Source organism: Meriones unguiculatus, chromosome 4 (genome assembly GCF_030254825.1).
Source record: "Meriones unguiculatus strain TT.TT164.6M chromosome 4, Bangor_MerUng_6.1, whole genome shotgun sequence".
Taxonomy (NCBI): Eukaryota; Metazoa; Chordata; class Mammalia; order Rodentia; family Muridae; genus Meriones; species Meriones unguiculatus.
This window is the reverse complement of record NC_083352.1, coordinates 133,302,406-133,315,625: the sequence shown is the minus strand read 5'-3', so window position 1 is coordinate 133,315,625 and position 13,220 is coordinate 133,302,406. Positions and strand designations below refer to the sequence as shown.

The window sequence follows — 13,220 nt, the reverse complement described above, 5'->3', positions numbered from 1 at the left end:
AGGAGCACATGGAATCATTGAAAGAATACCCAACAAACGATATGATATCACACATCACTCAGAAATGAATAATTAAGAAATGTTGATAGCTAAGATGTTTGTTCACCTTTTATACATTGATTTGTCTTCATGGAGTGTTCTGGAATGTATGAAAGTAAAGAAGCCACTATGTCACATCGTAGAATTTTTGTCAAAATATTTTTCCAGGAATGCTGTAAACTTCAAGCAGGATTAAAAGATGAGATCTCACAGGCATTCTCTGAAGAATTATTACAAGGCAATCCAGGGAACGTTTGCTTTGCCACCACTTTTACAGTTTACAGGCCTTAGAGGTTTAATGGATGGCTTGTGTGAGCATCTCAGAAAGTCATCAAAACTCATCATGGCACAGAAGAAACCCTTGTGGCCTCTTGTCTTCAGTGTTGGCCTCTTTGGTGTCTCAGTCTTCTGACTTCAATCCTGACAGCAGTGAGAACAGCTCTTCATGGAGATGGGAGGGAGTGTCGGTTGCACTTGTGAACTCTTAGACTTCCCATGGTTGATGCTGAGCATGAGTGTGTTTTGGACAAGGGTCCAGTGTTCGTTAGACCTGTGTTCATGTTGACAGCTTCCCTTCCTTGTGGACCGGGGCCTGCTGCTGTCCACGCTTAGTCTAGTGCTCTATGGTTCTCCCGCCTTGCGGCTTCTCATACGGTATCCCCTAGCGTGTCCTAGCTGTGGGGACAAATGTGTCCAAGTATGTTGGGAGTTAGGAGACACACCCACAGCACTGGGATCTGTACAGGCAGAGGACCCGCCTTAGTTCCTTCAGGACCTCCGACTATTAATCCCTGTGATGGAGGGATGCAGCAGTGGGCATCAAGAACACTATTGGAAGGAACTTCAGTGTTCTCAGTGACAACAAATAGTGAGTTCTTAAAAAGTATATTATCATTATTATTATTATTATTATTATTGAGATAGGGTATCATTCTTTAGTTTAGGCTAGCCTAAAACTTAATATATAACCCAGACTGGCCTCAAACTCAGGGCCAATTTCCATCTTCAGCTTCCCAAGTACTAGCAGTCCAGATCTGAGCCACCACATCTGACTGAGGAGCTCAGAACAGGTTATTGAAAGATTCCTGGCTTCTGGTCCTGCACTGGCCTTATTGAAGATGTTTCTCATTCCTTAGTATGTGAAGGCAGCAAGGAGAGAGCCAGTTGCACATCTGGAGGAAACTGTCAGTTTGTGGTGCTGTTAGTTTTCCAACATATAGCATCATCATTATCCCCAGTCATTCCCGAGCCACAACCAATTCCTAAGTTTTCCCACAGTTGGGTAGGGGAAAAATGAGGTGGGAAATGCTAGCAAACAAGTTAGAAACAGAGCAGTGGCCATATGGCCAGTCCCATGGTAGCCGGCAGAGGTTTTAAGCTCCGACAGTGTCTGCTGCTTGCCAGAGGCTCTGGCATTTGTCGAGAGCATGTTACTGGCGGTATTAATGCCGACACATAGTTGGGCCCATTGGGATGCCCATTCACAGAGAAGTGACTGAAGCTACATTTAGCCTTCAAGACAGGTGCTTTGTGAAGCCCTTCTGTCTTGATGTGGACCTGAAAGCTTGGAGAGTTCATGGCCCAACACCTTTCTAATACACCTTCCTGACACTTTCTTCTGGTTCTGTTTCTTTTAGTAGGAAATCAGAAGCCATAAATATGTTTTCTCTTTTAAAGCCTATTTTGAAATAAAATTTTATTACAAAAATTTTCACTTAGCACATTTCAGAAATGCCACATTGCTTGAAGAAGAAGAAGGGGAGGAGGAAGAGAAGAAAGAGGAAGAAGAGGAAGAAAAACAAACGAAAACTTTACCAGCTCATCATTCCAAGACAACTGTTACTGGCCTGATTTCTTTGTAGCATTTTCCCAAGCAGACCATTCTGTGTCTTTTCCATCTCATTTCAGGAGCTCAGGACCTCTTGGTCCACAGTGTCAGCTGCTTTTTTTCATTTGAAAGAGTGCTGTGAATGTTCAGGTCATTTATTCTTCTAAAGTAAACTTTATATTTTCCACCAGCATGTCATACATTTGAATCATAAAATTGTCCCTAAGAATTTAGAATATTACATAGTACTTAAAGTTCATGTAGAAAGGAAAGGAAAATTTATTCAACCAGAATCTTAAAACTTAAGTTAAAAAAAAAAAACCAAAAAAAAAAAAAAAACAAAAAAACAAAAGCGCAGTTCCAATGTGTGCCAGGAGGGCAGACTTCTCTGAAGGTCGGTGTGGGAAGCAGTTTCAGTGTCATTTGTTGCTGATGCAGCTGAGGAAAGAGGCCATCAGAGCCCTTTGGTACTGAGGCTTGGGTTGTACCTTCACTACAGTACAAAAGCAGATGGATTCTTTTCTTTCTTCGACTAAAACCTGGAAACCGTGAGGTCCTGAGAATGGCACTGTGTGTTTCCACCTACTGGACGTTTAGGAGTGCAGAACTGTAAGAGGGTGCCCCAGACTGTGAGTGAGGCCTGAGGGGAGAAGTGAACTCCTGACATGTTTCCAGACAAAACCAAAGAGCACAGACTAGCTGCGTTTCTCGCTTGCTTTTCTTATATGCACAGAGGATCCCCTATAGCAAACTTAACTCCTCAAGGCATCGTGGTGGTACTGAAGTTTTCAGAAAGCACACTCACAGAGTGGCATCACCTCATAGTGATGCTATTGTAATCTTAGACTTTCTCTTAGGTCCATATAGGTAGCATTTAGATGTGAGGAGACAGAAAGTGTTCTGTTAAGCTTTGGAATTTAGTTCAGCTTTTAGATGAGGAATCCTCTCAACTTGAAGCTTGGCAGTTTGTCTGCTGGGTTTTATTGTACCCTTAAAGTCACAAAGGGAAACATGGGAACATGAGATACTTGGTCACCTTGCCTGTGTGTGTGTGTGTGTGTGTGCGTGTGTGTATGACCACAGTGTATATAGCCCAGGCTGGCCTGGAACTCCCTATGCAGCTAGGGCTGGCCTCTAGAAATGTACATGGAAAGCCCCCTGAATTGCTCTCTCCCCCATTGCATGCTGGGATTATAGACCTGAGCTGTCACAGCTGGTTTAGGATTAACTGAGAATGCCATATATAATTAAAACATTTTCTCATGTTTTTTCACTTATTGTCTTATCATTTGGAGCCTCACTTGGACATTTTATATTTAAAAACAACTACCTTTTGAGTGGTATTAAAAATTATCCCAAGGACAACCGCTCAGTTTATTTCTTCCTTGTACTTTCTTTAGGTCACTAGCTCCTCACTTCCCGTTCTTTTAAAAGGCTTTGTATGTGTTTTTCAAAGAAATTATACCATATGTCTATGTGAGCATGAAATTGTGATTTATAGATTTTATTTTATTTATATTTAATTTAATTAGCTTCATTCAGACGGAGTCTAAAAAGCCCAGGCTGCTCATAACCCTATGCTTCTCCTCCCTCATCTCCAAAGTGTTTGTATCACAGGCACGTGCCACTAAACTTGCCTCCTTTTTGTTTTATTTTTTTTCTTAATATATGTAGGGTCTGCAATGATACTGCTATTTTTATCCCTTATATTGATGAGGATTAACCCAAGTAAAAATTATCATTTAGTTCACTTACAATTCAAACACTCAATTGTTTCCCTTCAGCTTGTTAAAGTATCTATACCTTGTATACTGTTTAGTTTTATGTCAACTTGGCACAGCCTAGAGCAGCGGTTCTCAACCTTCCTAAAGCTGCAACCCTTTAATACAGTTCTTTAAGTTGTAGTGACCCCAACCATAAAATTGTTTTCATTGCTACTTCATAACTGTACTTTTGCTCCTGATTGGTATCTCAGTTTCTCAGGCCATTGGAAATATGTCCATTTAGCAGAACTTAGAGGACAGGTTGTTGCTGTGTCCATTTAGCAGGACTTAGAGGACAGGTTGTTGCTGTGTCCATTTAGCAGAACTTAGAGGACAGGTTGTTGCTGTGTCCATTTAGCAGGACTTAGAGGACAGGTTGTTGCTGTGTCCATTTAGCAGGACTTAGAGGACAGGTTGTTGCTGTGTCCATTTAGCAGAACTTTAGTAGTTGCTTCACTCTCAGGGCTTATATGGTCTCAGACTATGGCTTCTTGGGTGGGTTCATATTCCTCCATGTATGTGTTTCATCCTATGGAGTGAACCTTAAAACTAAGCAGAGAGTGGTTGGTTGTTTCCACAACAGTCATGTCGCTGTTGCACGCAGGGCCATATTTGCCACACTTGTGTGAACAGGGTTCACATCTGGATAAGACTACTAGTGACTTTTTTAAAATTTTATTATTATTATTAATTACACTTTATTCATTTTGTATCCCCCCATAAGCCCCTCCCTCCTCCCCTCTCGATCCCACCCTCCCTCCTCTTTCTGCATGTATGCCCCTCCCCAGGTCCACTGATAGGGGAGGTTCTCCTCTCGTTTCTGATCTTAGTCTATCAGTTCTCATCAAAAGTGGTTGCATTGTCCTCTACTGTGGCCTGGTAAGGCTGCTCCCCCCCAGGGGGAGGTGATCAAAGAGCAGGCCAATCAGATTATGTCAGAGGCAGTCCCTCTTCCCATCACTATGTAACCCACTTGGACACTGAACTGCCATGGGCTACATCTGTGCAGGGGTTCTAGGTTATCTCCATGAATAGTCCTTGGTTGGAGTATGAGTCTCTGGGAAGTTCCCTGTGTTCAAATTTTCTTGTTCTGTTGCTCTCCTTGTGGAGACCCTGTCCTCTCCAGCTCTTGCTATTTCCCACTTCTTACATAAAATTCCATTCACTCTGCCCGACAGTTGGCCATCAGGCTCAGCATCTGCTTTGATAGTCTGAAGGGCAGAGGCTTTCAGAGGCCCTCTGTGACAGGTTCCTAGGTTGTTTCCTGTTTTCTTCTTCTGGCTTTCAGAGGCCCTCTGTAGCAGGTTCCTAGGTTGTTTCCTGTTTTCTATATATCGCCTTTACTATGTTTAGATATGTGCCTTGTATCCCTGATCTCTCCAATACTTTAAACATGAATGGATGTTGGATTTTGTCAAATGATTTTTCAGCATCTAGGGAGATTATCATGTGGGGTTTTTTTTCTTTCAGTTTGTTTGTATGATGGATCACATTGATGGATTTCCGTATATTGAACCACCCCTGCATACCTGGGATGAAGCCTACTTGGTCATAGTAGATAATATCTTTGATGTGTTCTTGGATTTGGTTTGCAAGTATTTTGTTAAGTTTTTTTGCATCAATGTTCATAAGGGAGATTGGCCTGAAATTCTCTTTCTTTGTTGAGTCTTTGTGAGGTTTAGGTACCAAGGTGACTGTGGCTTCATAGAATGAGTTTGGTAATGTTCCTTCTGTTTCTATTTTGTGGAATAGTTTGAAGAGAATTGGTGTTAGCTCTTCTTTGAAGGTCTGGTAGAATTCTGCGCTGAAGCCATCTGGTCCTAGGCTTTTTTTGGTCGGGAGACTTTTGATGACCACTTCTATTTCTTTGGGGTATATTGGACTATTTAATTGATTTACCTGGTCCTGATTCAGCTTTGGTAAGTCAAATCGATCAAGAAAATTGTCCATTTCATTTAGATTTTCAAATTTTGTGGCATATAGACTTTTGAAGTAAGTCCTAATGATTGTTTGGATTTCCTCAGTGTCTGTAGTTATGTCCCCCTTTTCATTTCTGATTTTGTTGATTTGGGTGGTGTCTCTCTGCTTTTTTGTTAGCTTGGCTAAGGGTTTGTCAATCTTGTCATTGTGTTCCACAAGTTTGGGTAAGTTGTGTCTTCATTTTCATTGATTTCTAGGAAGACTTTAATTTCTTTCTTTATTTCTTCCCTGACCCAGCTGTCATTTAGTAACAAGTTGTTCAGTTTCCATGTGTGTGTAGGCTTTTTGCTATTTCTGTTATTGTTGAGGTCTAGCTTTATTCCATGGTGATCAGACAAGATAGAAGGGATTATTTCAATGTTCTTGTATCTGTTGAGGCTTGCTTTGTGACCAACTATATGGTCTATTTTGGAGAAGGTTCCATGAGGTGCTGAAAAGAAGGTAAATTCTTTTGTGTTTGGGTGTAAAGTTCTGTAAATGTCTGTTAGGTCCATTTGATTCATGACCTCTGCTAGAGACATTGTTTCTTTGTTTAATTTCTGTTTTGTTGACCTGTCCTTTGTTGAGAGTGGGGAGTTGAAGTCTCCCACTATTTATGTGTGGGGATCTATATGTGGTTTAAATTTTATCAATGTTTCTTTAACAAATGTGGGTGCTCTTGTATTTGGGGCATAGATATTCAGGATTGTGATGTCTTCCTGGTGGAATTTTCCTTTGATGAGTATGAAGTGTCCTTCCCCATTTCTTTTTATTAATTTTGGTTGAAAGTCTATTTTATCAGATACTAGATGGCTACTCCTGCTTGCTTCTTGGGTTCATTTGCTTGGAAAGTCGTCTTCCAACCCTTTATCCTCAGGTAATGTCTATCTTTGTGCCTTAGGTGTGTTTCTTGTATGCAACAGATTGCTGGGTTTTGTTTACATATTCATTCTGTTAATCTGTGTCTTTTTATTGGAGAGTTGAGTCCATTGATGTTGAGAGAGATTAATGACCAGTGGCTGTTAGATTCTTTGATTTTGATGTTGGCTGTGGTCATAAGGTTGTGTGCTTGGTAGCTTTTTGTTTTACTGTAGTAAGGTTAATTATTTCCTGTGTTTTCTTGAAAGGAGCTAATTTTTTTGGGTTGTATTTTCTATTCCAGTATCTTCTGTAATGCTGGATTTGTGTGTAGGTATTGTTGAAATTTGTTTTTGTCATTGAATATCTTGTTTTCTCCGTCTATGAGGACTGAGAGCTTTGCAGGGTATAGTAGCCTGGGCTGACATCTGTGTTCTCTTAGGGTCTGCATGATATCTGTCCAGGCCCTTCTGGCTTTCATAGTCTCTGTTGAAAAGTCAGGTGTGACTCTAATGGGTTTGCCATTATATGTTACTTGGCCTTTTTCCCTTGCAGCTTTTAGTATTTTTTCTTTGTTCTGTATACTTATTGTTTTGATTATTTTGTGGTGGGAGGATTTTCTTTTCTGGTCAAATTTGTTGGGTGTTCTATAGGCTTCATGTATTTTTATTGGCTTCTCCTTTAACTTGGGAAATTTTCTTCTATGATTTTGTTGAAAATATTTTCTGGGCCTTGGAGAAGGGAGTCTTATTTTTCCTCTATACCTATTATTCTTAGGTTTTGTCTTTTCATATTGTCTTGGATTTCTTGGACGGTCTGTGTCAGGAATTTTTTGGATTTAACATTTTCTTTGACAGATACATCGATTTCTTCCATTGTATCTTCTACACCTGAGATTCTTTCGTCTATCTCTTATAGTCTGTTGGTTATGCTTACCTCTGTAGTTCCTGTTTTCTTCCCTAGATTCTTCCTCTCCATTATTTCCTCCATTTGTGTTTTCTTTAATTTTTCCAGTTCTATCTTCAGGTCTGGAGTTGTTTTGTTTACTTCCTTCACCTGTCTGATTGTACTTTCCTGTTTTTCTTTTAGTTCCTTCAACTCTGTTTCTTTTATTTCATTCAGTGCTTTAAGCATTTCCTTTCTAAAGGCCATAAACTGTTTGGCTGCAACTTCCTCTATTTCTTTAAGGATGATAATATTCTGTTTGAGTTTATCTTCCTCTATGTCTTTACGTATCTTATTTGTTTCCTCTGTTATCATCTTCATGAGCATAGTTGTTAGGTCATCTTGGATTTCAGTTATGCTGGGGTGTCCAGGGCTACTTGCCCCTGGGTAACTGGATTCTGGAGATGCCATATTGCTCTGTCATTTGTTGCTTGAGATTTTACACTGGCCTCTACCCATTGTGCTATCTTAGGTGTTTGGTTATTTTCTGGTGGTTCCTGGGGATCCTGTGGTGGAGAGAATCCCCTTGGCAGAAATCTGGTTTTTCCTGAAGGAAGTCTTCTCAGCTTTTTGGGTATAGTCCCTGGATGGCTGGTGTTTTTTCAGGAGTTGCTGCTGCTCACCTCAGGGATAGAGACCTGAGTGGTAACTGTGATCTTTGTTAGTCAAGAAAGTTCTCCTCTCACCCAGGGAAATCCTGAAGACAGCTGCCCTGTTTCTGGGTTTCTTGCTGTAAATTTAATGTTATCAGCTGCTGTGACCCAGTTGGACATTTGGCGCGCAGCAACTGTTTGTGCCTGTGTCTGGAGCACAGCTGAGTGATGGCGGCTCAGCCCCACTGGTCTGTGAGACTTTTTCAGGGAAGGATTGGGTGATTTAAGTCAGTACAGTTTCCTTCCTTCCTTGTGGATTCTCTGGAGATAGGGACTCCCAGTCTCTTTTTTGCCGTTGGGCGCACTGCTCCGTCTCCGCCAGCTAGCTGGCATGCAGAAACTGCCTGTGTCTGCCTTTCCAGTCTTTGGGAGCCCGGGCGTCTGCCTAAACTGTGTAATTTTCCAGAGACCTTTTCGGGGTGGGGGTGTCGGCTGAGTGCTCTGAGATCAGACCAGCCGTTTCCCTCCCTGTGTGTTTGCACCGGACAGTGAAATGCAGTCTCTGGTGCCCTGGAGCCCACAGTTCTATCTGGGGCAGCGAATCAGGTGCACAGGCAGGGCTCTGTGCAGGAGCCTGGCTCCCCGGCTCTGGCTCCCGGCTGGCTCCTGGGGCGCCTGCGGAACCTGAGTCTTTTTCAGGGGATGTCTGGGTGACCTAAGGTCGGTTCCCAATCGTTTCCTGCACCATTGGGTTATCTCTCGACTGAAAATTCCAGTCTCTGATAGTGTGGTGCGCACGGTTCAGTCTGGGACAGTGACCAGAGACACTGCCTTGTGGCTCTGGGCTGGGGCTGGTGGCCAAGCGTCTGGCGGAACCCAGATCTCTTCCTCGGTTTAGCCGGGTGAGTTAAAAGCTGATTGAATTCTCCACTGTGGGGTATCCTCTCACCTGGGAAACAGAATGACTGTGTTTTATTGCTGCAAGTTCTGATTGCTGTCACTGTGCCGATCCTGCTGTGCTGCTGCTCAGAATGAGAGTCCTCCCGGCGCCGCCATCTTGCCCCGCCTCTCGTGAATTTTTTTTTTAACCCTCAGCAGCCTGCATAATTACCTTCCAGGACAATGAAAGCTAGCCATCAGTGAGGAAGCTTGCTAGTCAGTACTAACTTTATTTCTCCATGCTCTTGACCGAAGTGTGTGGTGTCTTTGGCAACAAGAATTTATAATCCAGTTCCAAAAACAATGCCTTGTATTGTTTTGGAGTTTCTGGAATACCGCTGACTTGGGAAATATCCCATACCTAGCACTTAGATGGGAGGGCAGGGCAGAGAAGTGGGTTGGGGAGGGAAAAGTAACACTAAGTTTGTTGAAAATTCATATGGAAACCAACTATTTTAATATTCAAATATATATATATCTACATATTATGCACATACACATATGTTCTGTTTCTCTCTTTATTCTCTTGTTTAAATTTGTTTTGAAGTTTATTTTGCCTTTATTATTTTCCTTTTTTGAGGTAAAAACTAAGATTATGGATTTGACAGTTTGTTCCTAATATAAATACTAAATGTTATTAATTTTCCCCATTGAATGGTGAATATTACAATTTTGGTATGCTGTGTTTTCTTTTTCACTTACTTCAAAATACATTCTAATCTGCCTTCAGAGTTCTCTTTGATGTAAAGGCCATTTCGATATGTTCAGATTTTGCATGGTGGTTCAAATCTATAATCCTACAAAGTTGAGGTAGGAAAATTACTGTAAGCTTAAGGCCAGCCTCAGACTACATAGTGAGCTCTAGGTCAGCTGGGGCTAAAAGACAAGACCCTGTCTCAAAAAGTGAGGACAAAGCATAACCGCAAAGCTAACCAACCAAACAATCAAAGACTGTGTTTAGTAATTTGATTTAGTATCTTTTTTACCTCAAACATTGGGGTTATATGGAGATACTTTAGCGAGAAGATATTTGGATTTACGTATCAGAAGTTACTAGATTTTTTTTCACAGTTAAGTGAGCGGATGTGATGTCATATCTTTGTGTGAGTTTGAAATGATGCCTTCAGCTGATTCTTAATGGTTTTGGGCCCAACGGTAGGTTTTGAAAACAGGTTTTGTAGTCCATCTTAGCAATGTTTTCTGTTTGTTCCTTTTAGCAAATTACCATTGGATAGAACCGGATCCTGAAAAATTCAAGATGCTAAGCTTCTACACTGCGTTAAGAATTCAGGACTCAAAAAATGAAAAGAAAATCAGAACCAAGACACTGGAAATCTGGATACCCCTGCAGGAAAACACCAAAGGACCATTCCATTTTTTTGTGTACTGCTGTGGTCTGAAGGGGTAGTGGGTGTTGTGGGATGGGGGAATGCTCCTGGGTTCGTACCCATGCCTTTCCCATGGAGAGAGGTCCATTGGTTTCCTTGCTTTTACCATGTCTTGGCTTGCTTTTGGAACAGGCTAGCCCAGTGTTGCCTTGTCCTCAGGTCTACTGCGGTGTATTCGGTGTGTCCATGATCCGTGGCCAGCGCCCCCTGCTGTGCGTGTTGTCTCATCTTGAGTGTCAGGGTAGGGCTGGTGTGAGGCAACCGACAATAACACATCGTAGGAGACTTTGCATCTTGTAAATTTTCACCTTTTTTCTAAAAATAAATAACAATAAAACCAATAAATCTCGACAAACTACTTTATTATCAGCCAGATTTTGCTGTGTCTGTTTAATGATGTTGTCTGTAAAAGTGTGGTGTGTCTGAACCCACTGTGTGTATTATACTTCATTTCAGATAGGCTTTGCAAGAGGCCTTCCACAAGTGGTTCATATAGACCTCTGGTTGCGATGTGAAAGGCCGTCTGTGGTAATTTATGACTGATAGCATTCTGCTTGGAAAAGTGGTGGCAGGAAAGGGAATGCAAATGGGCCAGGGAATCTTTTCTTCAGAATGGCCAGAGCATCCTGATTGAGAATAGATGCAGCTGCTCCACCTGGGAATCGGGACAATGCCTCCCACGTTGGCTGCCCATAAGCCCTTTTCCAGCACCTGCCCTGTTGTATATCCATCCAAGCCAGGACACAAAGTCACGTGAAGAAAGAGCCACACTATTTAAGGAGTTTAGAGATCAGTGAAATGTGTATAGCAGTCATTTTTTTAAACACTGTATGATGTCGAGAAATAACCTAGTTGTTTATGGTAAACAGTTTTATCTTCTCTTAAAACGTTTCTCATCTTATTATGGAGGAGACACCTTTATCTGGCAACGCTGCACTGTCTGCTCGTGACCTTTATAATGGCTTGAGTCTGTCTGGGCTCACCCACTTGTCTACTTCAAATGAAAACATATCAGGAAGTATTGAAAAAAAATGTCATTTATAACATACCTTGAAGCACTTGGGTTAGGAAAGGGTTTGTTACCTAGTGAAATTTGTCTTTTTTTCTAAACCAATAGAGACATCCAACAAAAATGTATGATATTTTAACAGGCACATTTGAGCTTAAAAACATTGCATCCTATTGCAGATAGATCCAGGTCAGTTTTCCCATCTTATGGGCAGTGAGGTCCAAGAAGCCCCCACCCCCACACCACCAGAATTACCAAAGTAAGCTTGGACATGAACACATTTACTGAAATCCCCCTTTTACATGCGTCACTGAGCAGATTTGTCATATATTTTCCTGGCACTCCAGTTTATCAGCACCAATTAATGCTCACTGAACAGCTGCAGCCTGTCCTTGGAGTCAGGGGCGATGAGGAGGGAATAGTAATAACTCAGAGCTAGATGTTTGGACAGTGGTACAATGACACACTTTAAGTGTCCACAGCTCTGTTTCTGGACCCCATTTTAAAGGGACATACACAACTCCAGTGTGAGCAGCAGGGTGTGGCCGAGTGGCTGAAGTGTCTGACACCATGAGGAAGAAAGCTGAAAGCTCTAAGGCTCTATCCTGGAGGACAACATTTGAAAGATGGACAAGAGCCCCCTGGGTCAACAATAAGGAGAGGACCAGTGGGTATAAGTTGCATTAGCACGGAGACTGGCTTTCTCACAAAAAAATCCCAAAGTGGATTATAACGTTGGAAGCAGCTTTTGTCATCTGAGCAGAAAATGGGCGGGGAGCCTGCTTTTGTGAAGGGGGATACCTTCTGTTTCAAGTAATTGGCTTCAAAATCTCCCTTTTAAAAAAATGCAGGGAACATGATGAAGGTCAGAAAAATGTAGCATTGGGTGGAAGGGAGCATTTCCACCATCATGAAGATCATTTTCAGCTCCTAGGATCAAAGAAGCAGTGAACGCACTCCAGACCGGCTTGGGAGGGTCATATCTAACAAGCCAGCGTGATAGAGAGCTGCTGTGAGGTCAAGGAGAAATCCCCAAACAGCCATAGACCCATCAAAAACAAAGCACCAGTTTCCACCCATGTTAACCCCCTTTGAAAGGAAGGTTGTTTCCAAGACTGTCTGTGGGAGTAAAGGCTAAAATTAGATTTTTACATGGAGTTCTGCTTGCATAGGCTAAATCCCTCTGTCTCTACATCCTTTCTAGCATCTCTGACTTTTGCTTACTTATAAAGCTTGCTGTTTACTGTCTGTTCAAACATCTTTCCTGTGGGGATGGGAGAGCAGAGTTATACCATGTATGGCTTTTTTGAGAACCCTTGGCAGATCTTAGGCCCAGTACTTTAAACAGAACAGTGTGCAGACAGTGCTGGGAAGCAAGATCCGTTTAATCTTGCCTTTTGTGGTTTACTTTACAGCAGAACAAGCACTTGTGGCTACACAAAACATAGACCAAATAAAGGCACCCTCTCCGGCTGGATGCTCTGCAGCTTCTTCTCACTGTTGGTGGTCCTGGGGAGGGAGAGAGGCAGTTTCTCTGCCATGCTGCAGTGAGATGGTGATGGGTGGTGCTGTGCTGATGGGTATAGGCAAAGCTTGGTATTCAGCAATTTGACCATAAGGAATGAACACATCTACCAGTATGGTGCTCCTTTCGACTCACCATCATTTTAGTGCCAAAAAACAGATTGTCATTACTAATTTGTCGTTGTCGGTCCTGTTTAGCCAGCTGCTTCCAGAATTCTTTGTAAATTCATTGCTGATTAGACTCCTTTTAAAACCAAGCAGAGTGAAGGTAAACAAGAAGTAAGACCATAAGGAAGATGCTCAATTCTCATTCAGAAGGGCAATAGACATTGGAAATGGGAGAAGACAGGGAACAGGACAGGAGCCTACCACAGA

The 13,220-nt window shown here is 42.0% G+C and overlaps 1 protein-coding gene across 1 annotated transcript in view; it reads left to right on the top strand.

The window, feature by feature from the left end:
• The window catches only part of Dtd1 (D-aminoacyl-tRNA deacylase 1), a 169,569-nt gene extending 158,912 nt beyond the window's left edge, over positions 1–10,657 (top strand). The window contains exon 6 of the mRNA XM_021636818.2: positions 10,142–10,657. The gene's annotated coding sequence lies outside the window, so the exon portion shown is untranslated. The remainder of the gene's footprint in view (positions 1–10,141) is intronic.
• Positions 10,658–13,220: the final 2,563 nt, after the last annotated feature.